Here is an 11,452-nt window from a genome sequence, read left to right on the forward strand (position 1 = left end):
GGCTATAGGCCACCTCCAGCCTCAAAGGCAGGATGCCTCTGAGTACCAGTTGCAGGGGAGTAACAGCAGCAGGAGAGAGGGCATCCTCTCAACTACTGCCTGTGGCTTCCAGTGGCATCTGGTGGGCCACTGTGTGAAACAGGATGCTGGACTAGATGGGCTTCCTTGGGCCTGATCCAGCAAGGCTGTTCTTATGGCCTTATGATCGCAGTACATTTTTTAGGGAGTCTCTGTTTTATGTTAGCATCATTGCAAGATGGCCAATATGCCACGCCTGCTCAACTTTGCCCCCCGCCCCAGCTGTTTTTGGAATTACAACTCCCATTATCCTCAGCCACAGTGGCCAATAGCCAGGGATTGTGGAAGTTGTAGGCCAACATCTGCAGGAGGGCCAAAGTTGAACAGCCCTGATCTACACAGACTGGCAGTGGCTTCTCCAAAGTGGCAGGCAGGAATCTCTCTCGACCCTATAGGAACATAGGAAGCTGCCATATACTAAGTCAGACCATTGGTCTATCTAGCTCAGTATTGTCTTCACAGACTGGCAGCGGCTTCTCCAAGGTTGCAGGCAGGAATCTCTCTCGGCCCTATCTTGGAGATGCTGCCAGGGAGGGAACTTGGAGCCTAGATGCTCTTCCCAGAGCAGCTCCATCCCCTAAGGGGGAATATCTTACAGTGCTCACACTTCTAGTCTCCCTTTCGTATGCAACCAGGGTGGATCCTGCTTAGCTTAAAGGGACAAGTCATTCTTGCTACCACAAGACCAGCTCTCTTCCCTATCTTGGAGATGCTGCCAGGGAGGGAACTTGGAACCTTCTGCTCTTCCCAGAGCAGCCCCTAAGGGGAATGTGTGTGTGTGTGTGTGTGTGTGTGTGTGTGTGTGTGTGTGTGTGTGTGTGTGTGTGTGTACATAATTTTAATAGAAGATAAAGATAAAAAAATAGTTAGTCCAGACAGATGGTATTACAAAGTGCCAATACATAGCCATCATATTGCAAAACTCCCAGATAACAGTAACAAAAGTGTATCTATGAAGTCTAAAGGAAAAACCCTCATACAACAATATTGATTGCATTGTCAGATAGTCTAACAACTAACAAAAGATAAGTGAGAATATACTAAAGTAATAATATATAAAATGTATAATTTGATTACTACCATGGCTGTCTCAATGTTAGTCTAAATTTAAATATCTATTAAGGTCTGTTAGAGTCTGAAACCTGTATAAAAAGAGCCAGCTAAGTTAAATTTATATACCAATAGATTTCTCCTCAGTATACATCTTTGCTTTCCACTCCAGTTTGGAAAAGAAAAGGCGGAAAAGGTAAATGATAGAAAATAAAAGAAAAAATTATCTTACAATGAACAGTATCTCTGCACAGCTAATATTTACCCGCAAGAATTACTCTCAATCAGCTTCTGCCCAAGAGATGACATGAAAGTCGTAGACCTAGGTTTCATGTCTACCCATAAAATGATCTCATTCATCTCCATAATGACAAACTGTGAGAACTGATAAAAAGATTTACTCTCTAATATAAAACGATGTTCTCCCACATTAAGTCCCTCCATTGAAGAAGTCTCCTTGAATTTAAAAAACCTGATTAATCTGTTTGTTGTTTAAAAGTGCATTAATCATGTTAAAATAATTCCTTATTTATTAGTCTTTCCTCAAGAACAGGCAAATAATAAACAAACCATTTATCTTTAGGATATTACTAAGTAAAACCTCTCAATTCTGAATCCTTATTCCTAGGACCGGGGAGACCTGAGTTCAAATCCCCATTCAGCCATGAAACTAGCTGGGTGACTCTGGGCCAGTCACTTCTCTCTCAGCCTAACCTACTTCACAGGGTTGTTGTGAAAGAGAAACTCAAGTATGTAGTACACCGCTCTGGGCTCCTTGGAGGTAGAGCGGGATATAAAAGTAAAAATAATAATACATGATTATTATCACAGGGAATGACACCAATCTTTATGTGAGTGAAACTTCTCTAAGAGACTCCCTATTTCATGCCTTATTACATAATTGTATACAGGGAATGCCACTTCAGTCTTTAAAATCTACACTAAAATATATAATCATTACAAACAAAAAGAAGAAGCCATAACAGAAATCCCAAAAATTAATTGCCAACCAATAGCAAATCATGAAATTAAAAATAATAATCCAGTAAGAGCAATGCTTTTGGGAGAAGTTCGAAGTTCAGAAAGATAATAAATCTTAGTGTACAAAAAGGAGAAAAACAGTGTCAGGATCAGATTCAGAAAATACCAAGCCTTTAATGTCCTGTGAAGAGTTGTGCTTGATTTAAACTCAGATTTTCTCAAAGTACCTAAAGATGTTCAAACAAGAGATTAGTAATGTTCTAGTTCCTTCCCGTAGAAAAACAAGCTATTGTAATCCACAAAAATTCCACTAGGCAATAGACAAAACAAAGAGACAGTTAACCTTGAGCAGGAAAGATATGACCCACTGGTGGGGGGGGGGGGAGTCAGAGCCCTAGCACTTCCATAAAATCCTTCCAAATAGGCATGATAATTAAGTCTTATCGTAAAGCAATGATAATAAATCCGCTTCATTCCAAAGGTCTTTCAAGAATCAGTTTTATTCCTTAAGTCCTTCAAACACATCTTGTCAAAACAATTGTAAATATTCAAAAGAGGATTATAATCCTTTAAGCATATCCGAATGGGAGAAAGAAAATAAAATCAAATGCCTTCGCCAGCAACTTTGTCAAAAGTTCAAATTGTTCCAATAAAACCATTTATTGTTCACATGTAGTCTCCCATTCAAATGCAACCAGGGCAGACCCTACTTAGCTAAAGGGACATGTCTGGCTACCACAAGACCAGCTGTCCTCCCATAGACCAGCTCTTCTGATCTTTGGGTACATACGCTGCCTTGGACCAACCACTGATCCATCTAGCTCTCCAAGGTTCCAGATGGGAGTCTTCCCAGCCACACCGGGATGCCAGGGATTGAACTGGGGCATTCCTGCATGCAAAGCAGATGCTCTCTCTGCCATTGAACTGCAGCCCCACCCGCAACGCAACCTCTGCAAAGTAGTCGCTCTTCCAGTAGAGTGTGTAACCTTGTGTCTGATCTGTTTGGATGGTGGCAGCGGGGTTGCCATCTAGACACAGTGTAACCTTCAGCATTAAGTAGACGAGACCACAGAAGACAGCATTGTTATCCAGTGCCTCTTGAACATCCCTTCCCGATGACGAGTGCTGAGAGACCCTCCAACAGTACCAGCTGGGGGATGTGAGAGCTGGTCTTGTGGTAGCAAGAATGACTTGTCCCCATAGCTAAGCAGGGTCTGCCCTGGTTGCATCTGAATGGGAGACTTGATGTGTGAGCACTGGAAGATATTTCCCCTCAGGGGATGGAGCCGCTCTGGGAAGAGCAGAAGGTTTCAAGTTCCCTCTCTGGCTTCTCCAAGATAGGGCTGAGAGAGATTCCTGCCTGCAACCTTGGAGAAGCTGCTGCCAGTCTGTGAAGACAATACTGAGCTAGATAGACCAATGGTCTGACTCAGTATATGGCAGCTTCCTATGTTTCCTATCCAAGCTGATGTGAACACGGAGAACCACGTGGCCCTTTGGCTCTTCATTGACGACTGTGTGGCTGCCCCGAGTCCTGACCAGGATTCCACTCCTTGGTATGCCCTCGTTGACTACAGGGGTTAATCATCTCTTGAAAGCGGTTTGGTGTTAACTGAAATAAACACAGGAAGCTGCGCTGCCTTCTACTGAGTCGGTCGATCGGTCCATCTAGTTCAGCGTTGTCTGCACTGACTAGCAGCAGCTTCTCCAAGGTTTCAGGCAGGAGTCTCTCCTAGCACTACCTGGAGATGTCGGGGATTGAACCTCGGACCTTCTGCACGCAAGGCAGGCGCCCTACCACTGAGCTACAGCCCCGCCCCCTGAGGGGAATATCTTGCAGGGCTCACATGTATTTTTTTTTATTTTAACTTATTTGTATACCACCCACTACCAGCCTCTAGGCCAGGCCTGCTTGACCTAGCCACCCCCCCCCAGCTGTTTTTGGACTGCAACTCCCATGATTCTCAACCACAGCCTACAACTCCCATGATCCCCAACCAATAGCCAGGGGTTAACATAAGGACATAAGAACAGCCCTGCTGGATCAGGCCCAAGGCCCATCTAGTCCGGCATCCTGTTTCACACACAGTGGCCCACCAGATGCCTCTGGAAGCCTACAGGCAGGAGTTGAGGGCATGCCCTCTCTCCTGTGGTTACTCCCCTGCAACTGGTACTCAGAGGCATCCTGCCACTGAGGCTGGAGGTGGTCTTTAGCCCTCCAATTATGGGAATTGTAGGCCAACATCTGCAGAAGGGCCAAAGTTGAGCAGCCCTGCTCTAGGCACTTTACAGCAATAAAATGAACCAAGAAATTTTAACAATTAAAACATAAAAATATGATATATCAGATTAAAATGCCCATTAAAAACAACCAAATAGCTAAAACGCTTGGTTGAAGAGATGTCTTCTACTTTACATCCCTTTTTTATTTTGCATTTGGATGACCTGTAGTCATCAAATACAAACCAAGGCAAATCCTGATTAGCAAAGGGGACATACTCACGACTGCAAGACGAAGTCTCCTCCACATTTTCTTAGCATAAGAGCAAAGCAGAGAACAGGCAACTCACTAGCTGATGGTGCTTGTAACGGTCAGTCATGAACTCTTCCCCTAGAGTGGGAAGTTCCATCTTCCTAAGCTTCTGGAGTTTACTGCTCTCTGGTAGGGGTGTGCAAACAGGCTCAAAACCTAACCAGTTCGATGTCGAACCAGTTCAGTTCAAAGGTTCAGGATCAAGCTACCCCCCCCCAATTTCGGCTCAACCCCGAACCAAACCCCCCCCCCAGTTTGGGGGTTCAAGCCTTTTTAAAAACGGGCCACACAGGGTCACACTGCGCAGGTACAGCGGTCTCCAAAAGGCCAAAGACTCCTGAACTGGGCAAATTTTAAAGGAAGGAAGGCTGGCAGGGGGAGGGGGAACCTCTACATGACACCCCCCTGCCATCTTGGAGAATCCCCCCGGAGGGGACAATTAAAAAAAATCTTTTAAAGGCTTATCAAACCCCCTCTGACCAAACCAAACTCGGGGGGGGGGTCAAAAGGAGCCAAAACCAAACTGGCATGGTGCAGTTCCAGTTCGGTTTGAACTCAAATTGAACGGGTCCAGGTGGTTTTTTGCACATCCCTACTTTCTGGCTCCAGATCAAAATACTGACTTGAAGCATGTCTTGTTTAGATGTCTAGTCGATGGGTGACCAGATGACTCCAGCTCAGCCTTCCTATCCCCAAGGCCTTTTGCCGGACTCACTACAGTTCACAGTGGATGTCTTTAGGTTTGTGAGTGATCCCCGGGATCTGGTGAGATCATAAATACATTTCTAGAATTGTGGTAGAAGTGGTGTGGCGAAATCCAACTTCTGTATAACTTCCCTGATCACTGATGTACTGCCGGACCTGTCAAATGGATCTGTCAAAACTAGGGCCGCTCTGCCATGGGAATTGGTGATGATCACTAGCTTGACAGCTTTAAAAGGGGCTTAGACAAATTCACGGAGGACGGGTCTACCAATGGCTACTAGTTGGTGGCTATAGGCCACCTCCAGCCTCAGAGGCAAGTTCCCTCTCAATCCCAGTTGCAGGGGAGCAAGAGGAGAGGGCATGCCCTCACCTGTTGCCTGTGGGCTTCTCAGAGGCATCTGGTGGGCCACTGGGAAATGGGGTGCTGTACTAGAGAGGCGTTGGGTCTGATCCAGCAGGGCTGTTATATGCTTAAAACATTTTTATATGGTCTTCTCTTGGAAGAAGATCGTGGGTAGACCACACGTCCTCTGGGATCCTAAACTATCAGAACTGGATAAATGGGGGAAGAGGTCTCTTCTGCAGTCACTTGACACACATGCCTTAGCTGCAGCTATGCTTCCATAGCATAGCTGCAAGAACACCTTCCACTGTAGGTGTTCTTGCATTCAAGAACACCTACAGATGTTCCATATTGCATGCAAAACAGAACATAGTATGGAGGGCCAAGGTGGCAATGGCGAGGCCAGCTGTGTTTGTTCAAGCTCCAAAGGACAATTAAAGTTATGCCTTTACTCCCTTTTCCCGCTGAGTTCCTACTCTCCGAAGGATTGGTTATTTAGGAAGAGAAGACCTGTTTACTGTTCTCCTGGCTTGACTGCTGGACACTGGAAGAATCATTGTCTTCTTCTTATCGCTATTTTTGTCCGTAGCCTTCAGAGACTGCCTGCCTAAAAATATTCTTGTCGCAGCTGTGAGGACTGTGGTGGGAGGAAGAAGACCAAGGTAAAACAATAAGCAAATGTTTTTGTAAAGGAGATAAACTGTCAAGTACTTTTTACTGAGAGTGGTTTTGACTAAAGCAACATATCGAACTCTGGGCATGCTGCCAGCTGTTGATGGTATTGAGCTCCCAAGAAGGCAGAGGAATAAACAAGCTTGTATTACTGATTCTCTTGCCCCCCCGGGGAAAATCTCCTGGCTCTGGGGGATACAGAAGTGAGAGAATAGTCCTATTATTGATAGATCACTCGGCCCTCATTGATTGTTCTCCGGGATACTCTGGAGACCCAGGTCGTTCATTTAAATCTGGCACAAGAGATTGCCTGTGCGGATGCAGCAGAATCTCCCACACTTTGCCTGGACTTCAGCCTGATTGGTTTTCTACTTCTCTTCTAAGGAGTAATGCCCCAAGTGCTAAAAGTCAAGCTTCCACTCCTGTTATATCTGGGTGCCCTGTATCTGACCTTCAAGATCAATGGTTCTCTTCCATTGTGGAAATATTAATCCAACAACAGGAACAGATTAACAAGCTTGCTACAACTTGGTCGACTGAAATTCCTCTTATGAGAGTTTTGTGGAGGAATGTAAAAACCTCCTAAATACACTCACTGAAGTAGCTATGCAATTCCCTGTCCTTAAAGATGATGTACCAGTAAATGATAACCATCCTTTGACTAGCCTGAATTCTACTCTGGCTTCTTCACAGTCAAGAAAGGTGAAACCAGTACAACCTGGTGACTTAAAAGGGGAAGGAAGATCCCAATGAGGAAGAAAAGCAAAAATATAAAGAATTTTACATTGTCAAAGCATGGAGCCAAAATGAATTTTAATAAACTTTTTAATATTTTAAACTCACAACAGAGCCCCCACGCTGGAAAGTATAAGGAAAGGGGGTAAATTCCTGCAAAGAACACAGCAATTCCTGTATCTGAGCCAGCATGGTGTAGTAGTTAGAGTGCTGGACTAAGACCGGGGAGACCCGAGTTCAAATCCCCATTCAGCCATGAGACTTACTGGGTGACTCTGGGCCAGTCACTTCTCTCTCAGCCTAACCTACCTCACAGGCTTGTTGTGACGAGAAACTTAAGTATGTAGTACACTGCTCTAGGCTCCTTGGAGGAAGAGCGGGATATAAAATGTAAAAATAAAAATAATAATCTGGACAAAATTGTGAAGCTGTAAGACATCCTGAGTGGATATCTGAGGTCTCTGAGGGCCTGGGTCAGAAGGACTGTAAAATGCATAGGAATGATATATCCCAAAAGCTTTCTACCTCAAAGATGCTATTCAGCTGCTCAGCTGTGTCATTTGAGCTACTAAATTTTACAAATTCTGGAGACAGGAATTCATGCTATTTGCAATTAGCAACTTTTAAATTGGCTTTTAAATCTAGGGGATTTTTAGCTCAGAGTGACCATAAGCTGCATTTTATTCAGTTAATGAGATTATATCAGAGATTCTCAAAGTTGGGTCCCCCGATGTTATTGGACTTCAACTCCCATAATCCCATAATCCCATATGGCCCAGTGGCCTTTGGCTGGGGATTATGGGAGTTGAAGTCCAATAACATCTGGGGACCCAACGTTGAGAATCCCTGGATTATATAATTTAACAGCACTTACTCTTCAAGATGTCATTGATGTGCAATATTTGTTTTATTATCATAGTGCTTGTGCTATAATAATCTTTGCTTCCAAGTGTACGGTCTCTCGGGTTACTCAGTTACCAGCGTGTTTTCCATGGCTGCAATATGAGAGTGACCAGAGTTTTTCAAGATCAGCTTCAAAGGCACGTTAAGGGGCTTCAAGACCGACCAGCTGTGGTATCGACTGCTGAGGCTGTTGTTAAAAATTTAGATGGTTTCCTCCCTGAAGAGGAAACACTAATTGTGAGCTTTGGAAAACTTCCAGCTACTGATCAAGGGAAAAGTATAACAAAGCTGTCATGTCAGGCCGGAATCCATTGTCTTCTATCTCTGGATCAACTTGCTATGGCAGTTGTGCTTAAATTCAGGAAAGCTAGTTTATTAATAATCAATGTATACATTCCCCCCCTTATTTCAGTGAGAAAAAATTAAGAGTCTCTGGTCTAAGGTGAAACGCCCTCTATCCGAGAGTCTTTGACCAACATACTATGGGACCTCTTGATATTGATATAGGGCAGGGTTTCTCAACGTGTGGGTCCCCAGATGTAACTGGACTTCAACTCCCATAATTCCCAACCCACGGTCACTGGGGCTGGGGATTATGGGAGTTGAAGTCCAATAACATCTGGGGACCCACACGTTGAGAAACCCTGATCTAGGGCTAGCTGATGAATCTCATTCCAGGTGTCTTAAAACAGTCTCCTCTAGGCTTGAGCCCGAAACATTTCGGCGGCCATTGAAAAGGCCGCCGAAACGTTTCGGGTGGTGGGGGCGATTCGGCGTTTCGGCGCCGGCGGGGGTAGGGCTTTAAGGGCGGGGGAGAGTGTACTCACCCCCCCCGCCGCATTTCCCCCGCCGGCGCTCTCGGAATTAGAAGCCCCTCGGGACGGCAGCGTTCCTCCCTGCCGTCCTGTTGCCCCCGTCGGCCGGAAGTGGCCGGAAGTCCCGTTCGCGCGTGCGCCCGTCGTGCGCGCGCGCGGCCGTACGCGCGCGCGGCCGTACGCGCGCGCGCATGACGGGCGCACGCGCAAACGGGACTTCCGGCCACTTCCGGCCGACGGGGGCAACGGGACGGCAGGGAGGAACGCTGCCGTCCCGAGGGGCTTCTAATTCCGAGAGCGCCGGCGGGGGAAATGCGGCGGGGGGGGTGAGTACACTCTCCCCCGCCCTTAAAGCCCTACCCCCGCCGTGCCGAACAACCTTTCGTGCACATCCCTAGTCTCCTCAGCTAGATGAATGTGTCTCTAACCATTTAAACTCTGAGTTTTGTATGTAGATTCGTGCCAGGATAACAGATAGTGCAGATAGTGATTCCTTGCTGGAAAATTATAATAGTTTAATACGGTCTTTCTATTCGATTTTAACTTCAACAAATTCAATAAATATTAAGCCCCATGCGAGATCTTCTCAAGCATGGTTTGATCGAGAATGCCATAGGGTTAAGATTGATCTTGTGAATTCTCATAACTTATGCAGGTGTAACTCTGATCAGCTTACCTCTCAGGAACTAATTGGGTGGGGGTGAGGGGGAAATCTGATAAAACTTTGCTTGTAAAGGAAAAAAGAGAGGCTAATATAGCTTTTGTAATTTTAAATGTTGTAAATTGTTCTCATTGTAGGCAACTTTTTGGAGTTTTAATTGATTTTAATGTTTTATTTATTTGTATTGTTGTTTTATTATTGTGAACCGCCCCGAGACTTTGGTTTGGGGCGGTATAAAAATCCATTCATTCATTCATTAAATAAATAAATAGGCAGTTGCTTATTTATGCACATAGGCCAAAAACGCATCTTTGTTTTGGCCTTTAGTAATGTCCTATCCTGCTTTCAGACCTTCTCCACCCTCTTTTCTTATTTTTGCTAGAGAATGGATTGATTATTTCTGTCTTATATATGCTAGGGAGGAATTGGTATTGGTATCTACACAAATAGAACAGGAGCTGGAGCCTAATACACTACCCAAATGGGCTCCAGTTATGTGTACAGAAATTGCTATACCAAACTACTGTAAGCACTGTTGATTCTTATTTTTGTATATATATTTTGAATTCTGGTCTTTGACCATAAATAAAATGGACTGACTGACAAAACATAGAATGGTATTAGCAGACTGCAACAGCTAGTGTCCCTGATAACTAGCAGCACAGCCTAATATACTGTGTGAAAGCACCAAGGTACTAACCTTGTGTCTTGCTCTATGGGTCTACATCACCTGCCATCTGAAAGTCATAGTAGCACCCGATCCCTCAAACAAGCCATGCTCCGTCAACAAAGCAAGTAATGTGTAATTAGCTGGCCTCTTGCAATCTGCCCCAAGCAATATTGTTCTGGAGAGGCAATGCAAAAGATCTTTAAAGGTGGCTAAAAGTGATTTGGTGCCTTGATTGTCCAGGTGGTCTCCAGCTGAAGGTACCAGAGACATCTGCAGCTGTTGTGAGGCTAGAAATTGTGGATCCGTCTGAGGCCAGTTCCAAAGAATCAATCCCTCATGGAGGGGGATGGGCAGGATCTTCCAGAGAGATCTGTCTTTGCAAGGTAGATTGTGTGATGTCACATGGCATCCCTGTGAGCAGTTTAAAACTGGTACCTAGCAAAGAGCAATCTGTCATATTCTGTCCAGTAATCTTTTGCAGTTTGGACATTTTGTCCTGGGGGGGTCCTGTAAAATGTGAGAGTAATCAGAAAGAGAGGGAAGAGAAAATGGAGTTAGTAATGTAAGAAGCTGCCATATCCAGAGTCAGACCACTGGTCGGTCTAGCTCAGTATTGTCTACACAGACTGGCAGCAGCTTCTCCAAGATTGCAGACAGGAGTCTCTCCCAGCCCTGTCTGGAGATACTGCCAGGGAAGAAACTTGGAACCTTCTGCACACAAGCATGCAGGCACTCTTCCCAGAGCAGTTCCATCCCCTGAGGGGAAGACCTTACGGTGTTCACACACCTCCCATTCAAATGCAAGCCAGGGTGGACCTTGCTTAGCAAAGGGGACAAGTCATGCTTGCTACTACAAGACCAGCTCTCCTCTCAAGGAGAATTGCCACTTCTAAAAAGTGCCTCTCTGCTCCACAGGAGTCTCTGTACTGGGTCTCTACCCTTTTCTATATTAACATTCCCATCTAGCGTAGAATATGGTATTGTGCTTTTGAGAGAAATCTTGTCCATGACCGTTACTGAGCAAGGGATTGTGATGTTACAACACAGGCAGCACAGGAGGACACCTAAGGGATAACAATTTCCTGTTATTTCCAAAGAGTTATCTAAGTCCTCCTTAAAGCCATCCAGGCTGTTGGCTGTCACTACATCTTGTGGCAGAGAATCCCATATGTTAATTATGCATTGTGTGGGGAAAAAATACTTTTTGTACATCCTAAATGTCTTGGCACTCATTTTCATGGCATGACCCCCAGTTCTAGTGTTATGTGAGAGGGAGAAAAATTTCTCTCTATCAACTTCTCCACAC

Source organism: Hemicordylus capensis, chromosome 10 (assembly GCF_027244095.1).
Source record: "Hemicordylus capensis ecotype Gifberg chromosome 10, rHemCap1.1.pri, whole genome shotgun sequence".
Classification (NCBI taxonomy): domain Eukaryota; kingdom Metazoa; phylum Chordata; class Lepidosauria; order Squamata; family Cordylidae; genus Hemicordylus; species Hemicordylus capensis.